Below are 14,284 nucleotides of genomic sequence, written 5' to 3' on the forward strand. Positions count from 1 at the left end.
GAGACTTACCCACTTTTCTAAACCTTTGATATGATATTAAATCTTCTCAAAAGAAAAAAAAAATGTTTGTATCATGTGTCCTTAATAACAAAAGAAGCTTGTGAGAAATGGTTATTATTATAAGTAATAATCTAAATACTAACTCGGTATGCTACTAATATCAGTAAATAAGTGACGAGTTAACCGAGGATTCAATCTTTTCTGGGAGCATTGCTTAAATAGAACTAATCCCCAACCTGCTTCCCCTTACAAATTCAAAAAAAAAAACCCTGTCATTTGACCTGAAATCATTGTTCTACAATGTAGAATAAAATAAAAATAATTTAGTTTTTAAATGATGTTATATATCTACAGTATATTGTACTACGGAATCCCGTTAAGACCAATTCAGAGAAAGAACTATTTTTTTATTGTCTTTCAACACAATAACCTGTTACCATATACATTACTGTGATAAGATCATTCCATAGGTATAATTTTTTTTTTATTTTTAAATTGACCTTAGATATTGACCCACTCTTTAAAAACTTTAACCATAGCCATGGCTTTTGAACAGTTATTAGGACCTTCATAGTTCATAGAGGTGTATTTTTGAGTACCAGTACTTTTGACCTTGACCTTAGAGTTTAACCCATTCCTTTACACTGAAAAGTATAAATGTTTAAGAGGAGTTCACTATATATTTTTCATGTTAACCTATAGATAGAAAATAAATAGTTAATGCCGCGAAACAAGAGAACTTTTGAAATTTTCTTTCCAAGTAAAAGATTTGATTTCATTTTGAAAATTGTGTTTCAAACTTTCGACTATAATAAAAACCAAAAGTTAGAAAAAATCTTAAAATCATAAAAATATAAAAATGACCTGATGAAAAAATGAAATAAATTTTGAAAACTCGAAACCATATAAAGGGAAATAATCATTTTTTAAATGTTACAGACATTCCTGATTGATTATCTCTAAGATAATTTTGTGAGCTTTCTTCGGACTCACCTTATCTCTAAGATAGCTTTGTGAGTTTTCTAAGATAGCATTAAGAGCATACCTCTTGATCTTTAACTCATCAAGGTACTTATTAATAAAAAATAATCAGCCTAATATCGAAGGAAGAGCATCTAAACCAATTGACACAGAGTAGTAGGTATACGGACAGACGGGGTGGGGACTGGGAATCCCCTCAGGACTAATTACTAAAAGTGATTAAAATTATCAGTCTGTTACAAGTCTCAAATGTATTTAAAAGTTGATGAAGAAGAAAAACATTATTTATTGCCTACTCTATCTATTTCGTGATTTCTCTTGTTTCCTAAAACCATGAATCAGCGTAAAATATTTGACTTCAATATAAATTTGACATTTATTTATTCGTTAATTATTTACATTTATTAATGCTATATTACAATATTGAGTTCCAGACTTAAGATAGTGCCATATTGTAGTGGTTATCAAATACTACAGTGGTTATCAAATACTACTAAGACTTCTCCACCTTATGATCGTTTTAAGGCAACAGGTTTTTTTTCATTCAGAGAAAAATCTTACTATCGTGCTGAATCTAATTAGCGAAGGTTAACATTATTATTTGGGGTTCTGGAAAATTTCTCAAATTTGATCTGGTGGCAATTTGACTGATATTTTTCATTGAAGATGTGTCAGATTCAATTTATTTCCATATTTCCTTCGTCATTCAAGAAGAATTCTAGAAATCCAGTCCTGTTTTGTAATTTCCTTGCAAAACTTTCATCATGAAAAATGTGCTTTTTGCAAGCATTGTGTCGAAAAATAATTACCGGATATGCTTGTCATTTTTCTATAACTAACAAATATTAACACACATAGATATCATCTTGTAATGTGTTTGACCATTTTCTGAAGAATTGGTAGAGATGCTTACTCAGTATTTGTTCGAGACATTTCCAAGTAATTTGAAATAAATTAAGGAATTTTACTCTGAGCGCCTATTATATAATCTTACAGACTTCACACAGCAATATGATTAAAGCGATAAAGGAAGCCTTCGAAATACCCATAGCTTCAAAAGTACAAAAGTCCTATACATAAAGCGAATTTAGTATTCAGACTAAATTGCTTTTTATTTTTAAAAAATGTATATATAATTATTATGAATAATTTTTGTAAGGAAATTTTTCTATTTTGGGGTTCGAATTCAGCAATAAAAACCCCCGATTATCTTTTTGAGAGTATCAATCTAAATAAAATAAAATTCTGCAGTGTATTACTTGTTTTTTCATTTACTCCAATCATATAAGCCAAGATACGGAAATTGGATTTTTATTAGCATGATTGTTTTTTCCACCTACAAGTCAACAACACTGATATCTTTTCGTCAGTAAATGGATGTCTTTAATCATTACACTTTGTACCCTAGTTTGAAATTGGGATGAATAAGTCGAAAATTAATACGTTTCAGCAATTAAAGGACAAGATAGGGTAACGCCCGAATATAGCCCCTCATTTGATGTAAAAATCAGAACAATGGTAAAATTGTGATAATTTGTAGTTAAAAAGTTAAAATGTTTCTTACTTTAAAACAAGCACTAATTTAGATTCAAAGCTTACATGGAAGCCACTACAGGGTACAGAAGTACGACACTTTCCAGAATTTCCTCAATTCTGATGGAATTTCATCATATTTGAGATACTTTTCTCTTCGGAAAGCATAGAGCACAAGCTTGCCTATCTGAGATATTTTTACACATAAAGTGCATCTGAAACTAGTGTATAAAATATATAAATTTGGTACATAGGCAAGCTTGTGCTCTATGTTTTCCGAAACAAAATGTGCTGTAAAATCGATGAAAATTTGCATAAAAATGAGAAAATTGACCTATTTCCTGACCTCTGTGACCTCTATATATTCTAAATCTTAGAATCAATACTCATTTTGTGGCAGGAATGACAGCAGGTTTCTATGGATAGACTGCTGCATCAATCTGAAAGACACCCAAAATCAGAGGCCAAAAATAATGGTCTTACCCTATCTTGTCCTTTATCATTGTCCAAAACATTTTGCTTCGTGAATCAAGCTTATGATACATGTATGACTGCTGACTTAAAAGGCTTAAAGCATTGCATAAGTATTGTATCATAAAAGTGTATTTTTAAAGTAAAGTTGGTCTCTACTTAAGGTTTGTAGACATGTAATATGCGTTGCGAGGTAATACACTAGTACTAACACGCTTGTGTGTGTAGATTTAACCCTGTTGGAAACTGAAGTGACATAATTTGGATTAGGATCAATGTCGAATACTGGCTTTATTTATACATATGCTGATGCTCTTGTAAGACGAAATTTTTTTACCTTTAAGATAAACATTTAAAAGATGGAGCGATGACCCATACACTCACTGGTATATAATGTCATAAGCAGAACAGGTATCATTGTCCCTCTTAAGTACTTTGTATGCTATTTCATTGACTAATATTCATTGTCATTGTGAGCCTTTTGCATGCAGATTGTAGAGATTATATATAGGCTTACGTATATGTTTCATGAAATATCAACTTTTCATAACCGAGATTCAATTTCTGAACTTTGCTATTTGTAGCTTCAAAGGCATTTCGCTCCTTGTTGACAAAGTGTAAATTTGAAAAAAGTCTGTCAATATTGGTGATATGCGTTGTCATGTAAACTGTCTACATCCTTCAGACGATAATACATGAACAAGTATGTACATATAAGATGTAATAATAATATAAAATAAAATATTTCCATTTCTTTTTCTTTTCTCTCTGATAACTTTTTGAGAGTTAGTTGAGATTGTTTCTTGATCATTCTATCAGATTGTAAATTTCGTCAATCGATAGCTATAGGTCTGGAGCTAGGGAGGACTAAATGTAAATCTCGTGCGGCTGTCTTTGAGTTTGACATGATCGGGCGAGGACTATTGACATTAAAGGCCTTATGTAATTTAAATATATTCGAAAACTATTTTAAACTCTAAATTTACAATTTTATTTCACAATGAAATGGAAATAAAAAAAATCACTGTCTAACTAGTTGGGTATGCCGGGAAAGTCAGTTATGCATAAATTATCCTACATTTGCAACTAATATTATAGCTGATGCCCTGGCGTACCCAACAAACTAGACAGTGATTCCTTAATTCAACTTTTCACATGTAGATTTACGTATCATAATTAGAACTTATACCAGGTATGTTTCAACTGTTTTTGATTTCCAAAAAAATTGGGGGGGGGGGTTTACCCTGTTTTACTCAAAACTGTAAGCAAAACATCTTTTTAATTCACCTTTCTATTAAAACTTTCCATTAATCAGAAGTCTCTGTCGAGACTGAAGCTCTACTGGTTTGTAGTTATAGCAAAGGAAGAGAAAAGTACTTAAGCAGTTGGGAATTGAAACTTTACAACAGCAATAAATAAAATAATGATACTTGATTAAGTCTCTTTATGTTCTTAGTGTAGTCTACTTCAAGCCACATTATATTATAATCAGACTATAACTGTACTTGGAGTAGCATTTTGAGAGTATTTAACAGAAATTTTTATTTTTAGTAACCAAGGCAATAATGTTCATCAAAGTCAAAAGCCGATACTAGTATGCGGATTGTGTATCTTAGTGTAGTCTACTTGTGTGCCAAGTTATATTGAAATCAGACCAAAACTGTAGGAGACGTAGCATTTTGAAAAACATTAACAGAAATTTCTATTTTTAGTAACCACGGCAACACCGTTCATCAAAAACTGATACACAGAATTATGTACCTTAGTAGTTTACTTGTGTACAAAGTTATATTGAAACCAGACCAAAACTGTAGGAGACGTAGCATTTTGAAAGTATTTCACAGCAATTTCTATTTTTAGTAACAACGGCAACACTGTTCATTGAAATCAAAAACTGATAAATAGAATTATGTATCATAGTGTAGTCTACCTGTGTGCCAAGTTATATTGAAATCAGACCAAAACTGTAGGAGGAGTAGCATTTTGAAAAATTGTTTACAGACAGACAGCTAGACAGACAGACGGACGTCGGACGCATTACTATCGCATAAGATCTTCTGGTATCTGACCAGAAAAGCTAACAAGAGGCCCATGGGCCTTATAGGTCACCTGAGGATCATGTAACAACTTTCCAACGATTGAATATGGTTCGTGTTTTAAACCAGAGGCCATCGAATTCACAATTTTGAAAGAAGCACCATTGCTTATCATAATTTATGATTCACTTTGCTCGCTTACTTTGATTACTTTACATCCAGAGGTAGATCAGAGTTACAAAGAGAAAATGCACTTCCATTTTATAACCAGTTGTGCACCCCACCCAAAAGGAACCACTGACCCTGGGGCCACATGTTTCAAAATTCTGGAAATTTTATCATCAATTTAATTTTATCATAAATGGAATGGTTGATTAATACCAAGGAGCAGATTTCAAAGCATTAATTTATTTTCAGACTATGTAACCCCCCCCCCTCCATACCCCTGACCCAGGGGGCAAGAAATTAGCCATTTTGCTAGATGTACCTTTCTTCATCATAAATATATATACTTGGATCATTGGCATAATACCCAGCAGCAAAGGGAAAGGTACGTTTCAAAGATTTAATGTATTTTCACTATATAATCAATAGCGCCCCTCTAACAAAAGAACCCCTGATCCTGGGGCCATAAAATTCACAATTTGGAAGAGGCACTCTTGCTCATCATAACTATGTACTTAGTTTTTAATATGACACCCAGGAGCAAAGGACAGATTTTCAAAGATTTTATGTATTTTCACTATATAATCAATAGAGCCCCTCCCGAACACCAGAACCCCTGACCCTGGGGCCATAAAATTCAAAATTTTGGAAGAGGCACTCGTTATTATAACTATGTACTTAGTTAGTTTATTTAATACCCAGGAGCAGAGAAGAAGATTTTCTAAGATTTGATACATTTTCACTATTTATTCAATAGAGCCCCACCCTCGCACCAAAACCCCTGACCTTGGGGCCATAGAATTCACAATTTTGGTAGAGGCACTCTTGCTCATCATAACTATGTATTTAGTTAGTTTATTTAATACCCAGGAGCAGAGAAGATTTTCAAAGATTTACTGTATTTTTACTATATAATCAATAGAGCCCCGCCCTAACACCAGAACCCCTGACCCTGGGGCCATTAAATTCACAATTTTGGAAGAGGCACTCTTGCTTATCATAACTTTGTTCTTAGTTAGTTAATTTGATAGCCAGAAGCAGAGAAGAAGATTTTCAAAGAAAAAATGCATTTTCACTATATAATCCATATAGCTCCGCCCTAGCACTAGAACCCCTGACCCTGGGGCCATGAATTTCACAATTTAGGTAGAGGACTCAATGCTCACTACAATCATAACAACAGTTTGAGTGCTTGATGTCCAGGAGTAAAGAAGATGATTTTTAAAGATTTCATTAATTTTAGTGGTTTTGGCCCCACCCCTTTGGCCCCAGGGGGCGGGGACCATAAAATTCATAATTTTTGTTCCCCTTCACCTATAGATGTTGTATGCCACATTTGGTTGAAATTGGTTCAGTGGTTTCAGAGAAGAAGCTGAAAATGTTCAAATGCTAACACACGACGGACGAAAACGGATAGCAATAGGTCACCTGAGTGACTCAGGTGACCTGAAAAGTGTGTACTCTGTAATATTATAAAAACCAAAGGCACTGTGAGCAATGAGCTCACTAAATGACATCCCAGCCTGCCATACATGGTAAGAATGGCCAAGTCCATGTTTTAGCTTTAGGAGACCCAAAATAAGTGGCAGATCAAAAAGTAAAATAGAAGTCGCACAATGGTATATTGGCGTTCAGATCTGAAACGCATTCACAATTCAAAAGTGAATTACATTTCAGAACGCAGTTGGCAATTCAAAATTTGAACATAAATCAAGGTGTCTGAAATTTTGAGTGTAGGTTACCAGTGGTCGGTTACCACTTCTGTGATGAAATGGTGATGGTACCAATCTACTTTCCAAAATATGGCCCTTCAGTTTTTAGGCCTACTCTAAATTACTATACGAATAAAGATCAGGCTCGATGACATCGAAGTCCCCTGCCCCAGGGTCTGAAATTTTGAGGGTAGGCTACTAGTGGTCAGATACTACTTCTATGAAAAAATGGTGATTGGGCCATCTGAAGTTTCCGAGATATGGCCCTCCAGTTTATATATCTACTCTGTAATACAAATACGAATAAACATCGGGCTTAGGGACATCGAAGTCACCTGCCCTGGGTCTGACTTTTATAGGGTTGACAACTAGTGGTCAGTTACCACTTCTGTGAAAAAAATGGCGATTGTACCATCTCTAGTTTCCGAGATACACTGTATGGCCTTTCAGTTTTAAGGCCCATACTATAGTGCCATAATTATGAATAAGGATCGGGCTCGGGGTCATCGAAGTCCCCTGCCCCGAGGTCTGAAATTTTGAGGGTAGGATACTTTTGGTCAGTTACCACTTCTTTGAAAAAATATGGCGATTGTGCCATCTCAAGTTTCCAAGATTTGGCCCTCCAGTTTTTAAGCCCACAATTTAATACTATATGAATAACAAGACGCCCACGGGCCTTATAGGTCACTTGAGTATTGTGCAACAACTTTCAAACAATTAAATTTGGTTCGTGTTTTAAACCAGAGGCCATGAAATTCGCAATTCACAATTTTGAAAGAAGCACCATTGCTTATCATAATTATAGACTTAGCATGCTTACTCTATTTACTTAATACCCACAGGTAGATCAGCGTAACAAAGAGAAAATGCACTTCCACTTTATAAGCAGTTAAAGTGCACATCATCCAAAAGGAACCACTGACCTTGGGGCAACATATTTCAAAATTTTGCAAATTTTATCATAAAATGGTTGATTAATACCAAAGAGCAGATTTCAAAGCATTAATTTATTTTCAGACTATGTATCCCCCCCCCCCGACCCAGAAGGGGGGCATAAAAAATGACCATTTTGCTAGATGCACCTTTCTTCATCATAAATATATATTCTTGGATCATTGGCATAAAACCCAGGAGCAAAGGAAAGATTTTCAAAGAATTAATGTATTTTCACTATATAATCAATAGAGCCCCGCCCTAACACCAGAACCCCTGACCCTGGGGCCATAAAATTCAAAATTTTGAAAGAGGCACTCTTGCTCAACATAATTATGTACTTACATAGTTTATTTAATACCCTAGAGCAGAGAACAAGGTTTTCAAAGAATTAATGCATTTTCACTATATGATCAATAGGGCCCTGCCCTAACACCAGAACCCCTGATCTTGGGGCCACAAAATTCATAATTTTGGAAGAGGCACTCTTGATCAACATAACTATTTACTTACATAGTTTATTTAATACCTAGAAGTAGAGAAGAAGATTTTCAAAGAATAAAAGCATTTTCACTATTTAACCAATAGAGCCCCGCCCTAACACCAGAACCCTGACCTTGGGGCCATAAAATTCACAATTTTGGAACAGACACTCTTGCTCATCATAACTATGTACTTATTCAGTTTACTTAATACCCAGTAGCAGAGAAGAAGATTTTCAAAGAAATAATACATTTTCACTATATAATCAATATAGCCCCGCCCTAGCACTAGAACCCCTGACCCTGGGGCCATTAATTTCACAATTCTGGTAGAGAACTCAATGCTCATTACATTCATGCCAACAGTTTGCCTGCTTGACGTCCAGGAGTAAAGAAGAAGATTTTTAAAGATTGCAATAATTTTAGTGGTTTTGGCCCCACCCCTCAGACCCCAGGGGGCGGGGACCATAAAATTCACGATTTGTGTTCCCCAAATATATATTGTATACCAAATGACCTAAAAATAGGGCTCGGGGACATCGAAGTCCCCTGCCCCGGGGTCTGAAATTTTGAGAGTAGGCTACTAGTGGTCAGTTACCACTTGTATGAAAAAATAATGGAGGTACCTCATCTAGTCTCCGAGATATGGCCCTCCAGCTTTTAGCCCTATCTATAATACATGTACCATACGAGTAAACATCGGGCTCGGAGACATCGAAGTCCCTTGCCCCGGGGTCTGAAATTTTTAGGGTAGAGTACTTGTGGAAAGTTACCATTTCTTTGAACAGATGGTGATGGTATCATTTCTAGTTTCCGAGATATGGCCCTCTAGTAAGTTTTTACTGCATGGTTGGGTAATATACTGCATTCACTAATCATGTAACTCTACAAGTAACAAAAATTCCAATGGGCCATATCACTAACCTGAGTAACTTTAACCATGCTGTTCCTCACCAGATATACCCTTTGTAATAAATATTGTGAACCCCACCCTACCATCAGGGTATCCTTCAATATTATAGAAAGAATAGCCGTGTCCATGTTTTGCTCTGGAAAACCCAAAATATGTGTTCTAGCAAAGAGTAAAATAAGAGGTCACAATGGCACCATGTATCAAAGATTCTGTGAGAGTCTCATTAAATTTCATTCAGTGGTATAAACTGCGAATAAGAGATGGGCTCCCCAAAGCGTAACAGACGGACGGACGTACAGACAGACAGACGAACATACATCATGATCACCAAATACACTCCCACTTTTAAAGCGGGGAAATAATAAAACCCTTATTCTTAAATCAAACCCTGTTGGGTGGATTATTTAATGATATCTCTCAGGTTGTTTTACACAAGGACAGCACACCTACTGCCGGGTATATAACGGAATACTGTGTACTTCAGAGTCTACAGAGAACTGCCGGTAATTGGTTTGTATTGATTTTACTCTAACCAAATTAAGAGCAGTTCACCTTAGATGCTGTTGTAAATGCCCTTCAGTACAATGGTTGATGTCATACACTGAACCATTAAAGACTTGAATGGGATAGGATCCATGTCTTCCGAGTAATATGTCATCGATTATTGATACGCTGGCTATAAATATTCATTCGTAACCTAGTTTGTGGTTTCTTCCTTTCATTCATGAAAAAAATTATGAATGAAGTGAGTATCGGGAAACCTTCTTTCTTTTTATTGAAATAATTCATTGAGAAAGTCAATAAAGATCGGAATAAGGCTTGTCCATCGTCTCTCAAGACGAGTCTGACTTTTTACTGCTCCTATAGGTTCAAATTTTAATTAACTGTAGACAATAAACATTTTGATTCTTTAGAGATGTTATTGAGGTTGTTAAGTGCAATCCCTGCTTATATCAAAGCTACCTATATCGTTAAATTTGCATGACTCTCTGGAAAATAAACCTTTTATCTATATGTCACCACACTTACTTAAACTTCCCGTTTTCTTTAAAAAAAAATACAAGTATTGCACAAATACTGAACACTACACTGAATAATTTATACAATGAACTCATCAGTATTGTAACTGACTGATACTCCAACCGACATTTACAAATACACCGAGATTATTCACCTTTAAGATGACGTTTTACTCATGTTTCTATCTACGGAAAGGAACTTTTATAAAGTACATGTTAAATCAAATGTTGTTCTAAATGGATAGAATAACCAAGTTTTAACTCAATATCAATTAAAAAATTTGATATTTTATTATTTGAAGAAAATATGCAATAACAAAAGTCAATATAGGGTAATATGCATAGGAAATTCAGACTTTATTGTTTATTTTTCATATTTGTCACAAAAATTTTATTTCTTGCCATAGCAATTAAAAAGTAAAGGTTACATATATTTTAAAACATTATTTGGCAAATATCATGTGTGTTAAAAGTCATGAATTATTTCATATTAAAATGGAAGAAAAATAGAAATTTGACAGAGAAAATTCGGACTGTAATAATTAATAAGTTTATGGCCCCAACTCTAATCGTTTATTTATATGAAGCAACGCAGTTCCATTTTAATATTATTTCATTATTTTAAAAGTTATGTTGCTTGTAATATATTGTGAGTATAAAGGAAAAATGGTCATTGTGTGAAAATTTTTTCGAGAAATACATGTACTTAGGAGCCACAAGCATGTAAAGAAGGTCATTGACCTAGTTATTTGAAATTAAAATTTTAAACAAGAATCATAAGTGAAAATGAGCAATAGGTGGTTTCTCGTTCCTATCGATGGACTTTTTTGTCATCTGAGTAAACGTCATCCTTAATTGTTAGTTGATAAAAGTACAGTGTAATTTAAGAAGTGAATTGATTTTTTTTTAATTCATGTGGACCTAACTACGACGCTTCAATCCTGCATCTTTCATGAAGCACGTTAGCGCTTGATAAATATGCATGCGTGAAGCCTGATAGCTCACGTATCTTATGAATTCTCAAAAAAACAAATACATACCTTACATGTATATTTACAGTTACGGTATTATTCTGATGACTTGCCACATATTTTTGTCAGTCAGCTATCATTTTTGAAAACAAGAGGCCCATGGGCCTTATAATTAACCTGAGTATCATGTAACAACTTTCCAGCAATTGAATTTGGTTCGTGTTTTAAACATAAGCCCGTACGAAATTCATAATTTTGAAAGAGGCACCATTGCTTATCATACCCGGTAATTATAGACTTAGCATCCTTACTTTGGTTACTTAATACCCAGAGGTAGATCAGAGTAACAAAGAAAAAATGCATTTCCACTTTATAACCACTAGTTGTGCAACCCATCCCACAGGAAACACTGACCATTTTTGAAGATTGCATTGATTTTAGTGGTTTTGGTCCCACCCCTCAGGTCCCGGGGGGGGGAGGGTGGGAAGGGACCATGACATTCACAATTTTGTTCCCCTTCAACCATAGATGTTTTTTGCCAAATTTGGTTTAAATTGGTTGAGCGGTTACAGAGAAGAAGCTGAAAATATTCAAATGTTAACACACGAAGGACGACACACGACGACGGACAAAAACAGCAATAAGTAAAATGCACATTTTTACATCAATTACGTCATAATAGAAATATTCTTAGTTGCTGTATTTATAGTACCCTCTACCCTTTGAATACTACAAACCATATTAATGATTAAATTAAGATCGTGTCCTTGGTGAAATAATAATTATTTATTACTTGTATAAATCATTGTTCTTTTCCTGTTTAAAGTTTTAAGTCGGTCATAATATTGTTTTATAGGATATGCACACGAAAAAAATTTTTTAAGTACTTAACTTCAATCTTATGAACTGCATTGTGTTTTATGATTGATTGCTAATTACATACCATTAATTATGTGATAACTAATTAACTAATTCATTGATGGCTAAATACATACCATTAATTATGTGATAACTAATTAACTAATTCATTGATTGCTAATTACATACCATTAATATATGATAACTAATTAACTAATTCGAGTACAAGAAGTTATCAGAACAAATCTAGACACTAATTTCACATCCAGATACTTGACTGGTCTACATAAAGAAATATCTTTTAAAAACTAGAAAGGTTAATTACATTTGCAAACACAAATCTAGAAGAATTACTCTAAATACAGTGTCTGTCCTTTATTAGGTATTTATAGATAGTGTTATACAGGTTAGATATAGGAAGAGTACGAGGGAAATAGATTATTTACTGCCCCCTCGACACGCAGCTACTTCCCTCGGCAGCCCGCGTTACATCTGTATCCTGTCAGACTAAGTCGTGATGCTAAGACCCGCTTTATGACCATGATTGGCGTGGAAGTAGACAGAGTGTACAAGCAGTAGAATGCACTGTTATAGACAGGGAACTCACTTTTATTAACCTATCATCACGCTTCACTTCGTTAATTGTCCGCATGTAGTCCAGAAGGTTGGTTGAAGTTAAATGTTTTTTTTGTCTCGCAAAGTCCCTCTTAAGAACAGGACGTTAAAGCAAATTAGTGAAGCAATGCTACATACATAATTTTAATTTCACTTCAACAATATGATAAAATGCACTTAAAATTCTGTATTATTTCAATGTTATAGCAGAATAACAACAAAAGAGGAGGAGTCTGCAAACATTGAGGTCCCTGTATGATATTTTCAAGTTTTTCAAACGCAAGTACTAGTGACCGCAAGGCCGAGATTTGAATTGTTTGACTCAAAAGGAAGGTCTTATCACAATTAATAAACATGTGGAATATGAGGCCATTCCAAAAATGTTGTCAAAAATTAGGTCAATTTCAAAATGTAGACGTAAAAATACTCGTAAGAAAAGCCTTGTCAAAAATCATAAGTAAACAAAATTATATATGAAAACCATAGCTTTTTAGGCAAACAGATGGACAAAAACTATTATAGATCTTTCCCTGATCTTTGATTGGAAGACCATGCATAGGGTAAAAGTCGTCAAGTTATTTTTTAAAAAAAACAATTTTCTTCCCAAAGGAGAATAGAACCAGTATGTACATGTATCACGACGATCATTACGCAAAATTTAGATAAGGTCAAGAGGTCAAACATACTTGTACCCAAAGAAAGGTCCTGTAACAAGAAATGCACATGTTTAATATAAAAGTCATTGCTCCAAACACTCAAACGTTCTAAACAAGGGACGGATAGGGCAAAAAACTATTTATCTCAAATCTGTGATAATGGGGACATGAAAATTCCCTATAACAGTGTACTGGACAAATCAATATATTTTTATTATGTAATTTCTCTGATTTATTTCAAATGCGTGCTTTATACTTCTTTCTTCCTGTACTTTTAAAATTACTGGTATCAACCTTTTTGATAAACCTGTATTTGTTGAGTTGCTAGCATGCATTCTTTATTTCTCTAACTGCAAGCAATCGGCGTACGACGGATGTACATCATTACCCCCCGGGTACTCTATCCGAGCTATAAACAGATCATTTAAACAATAAAATGCTTTCTTTGTTTGTTATTACTGGAATGAACGGAAGCAGCTGTTGCAGAAAAAATACATAACCCGCGTAAGCGGGTTATGTAAATTTTTTCTGTAATAGCTGCGACCGTTCATTCCAGTAATAACAAACAAAGAAAGACATTTTATTGTTTATATTTATATCTGTTTAAATTATCATTTTATGTAGGATTAAAAATATTAATTATTGTGTTAATGATGCGAACGTCTTTGTAAGTTTCATTGATGGAACGGCCACTGATCAAGAAATCTGTACAGGTGATATGCCTAATGTAGTTCATGCAGTGATAAACGCAATGGGTTTTCTTAAGAAATAAAGAAGAAAATATTCAGTGGATGTAAATATTTTCCATTAATTGACGCCAATGAATATTTAATACTTCAAAGTATGGTTACTCTACCTATATGAACAAGAGGCCCAGGGACCACATCACTCACCTGCGCAATTGGCTAGGTAAAAGCGAAAATATGCTGAATATTGAAA

This window comes from Saccostrea cucullata, unplaced genomic scaffold (genome assembly GCF_032062105.1).
Source record: "Saccostrea cucullata isolate Sc308-1 unplaced genomic scaffold, CSIRO_AGI_Scuc_v1 ctg1892, whole genome shotgun sequence".
Classification (NCBI taxonomy): domain Eukaryota; kingdom Metazoa; phylum Mollusca; class Bivalvia; order Ostreida; family Ostreidae; genus Saccostrea; species Saccostrea cuccullata.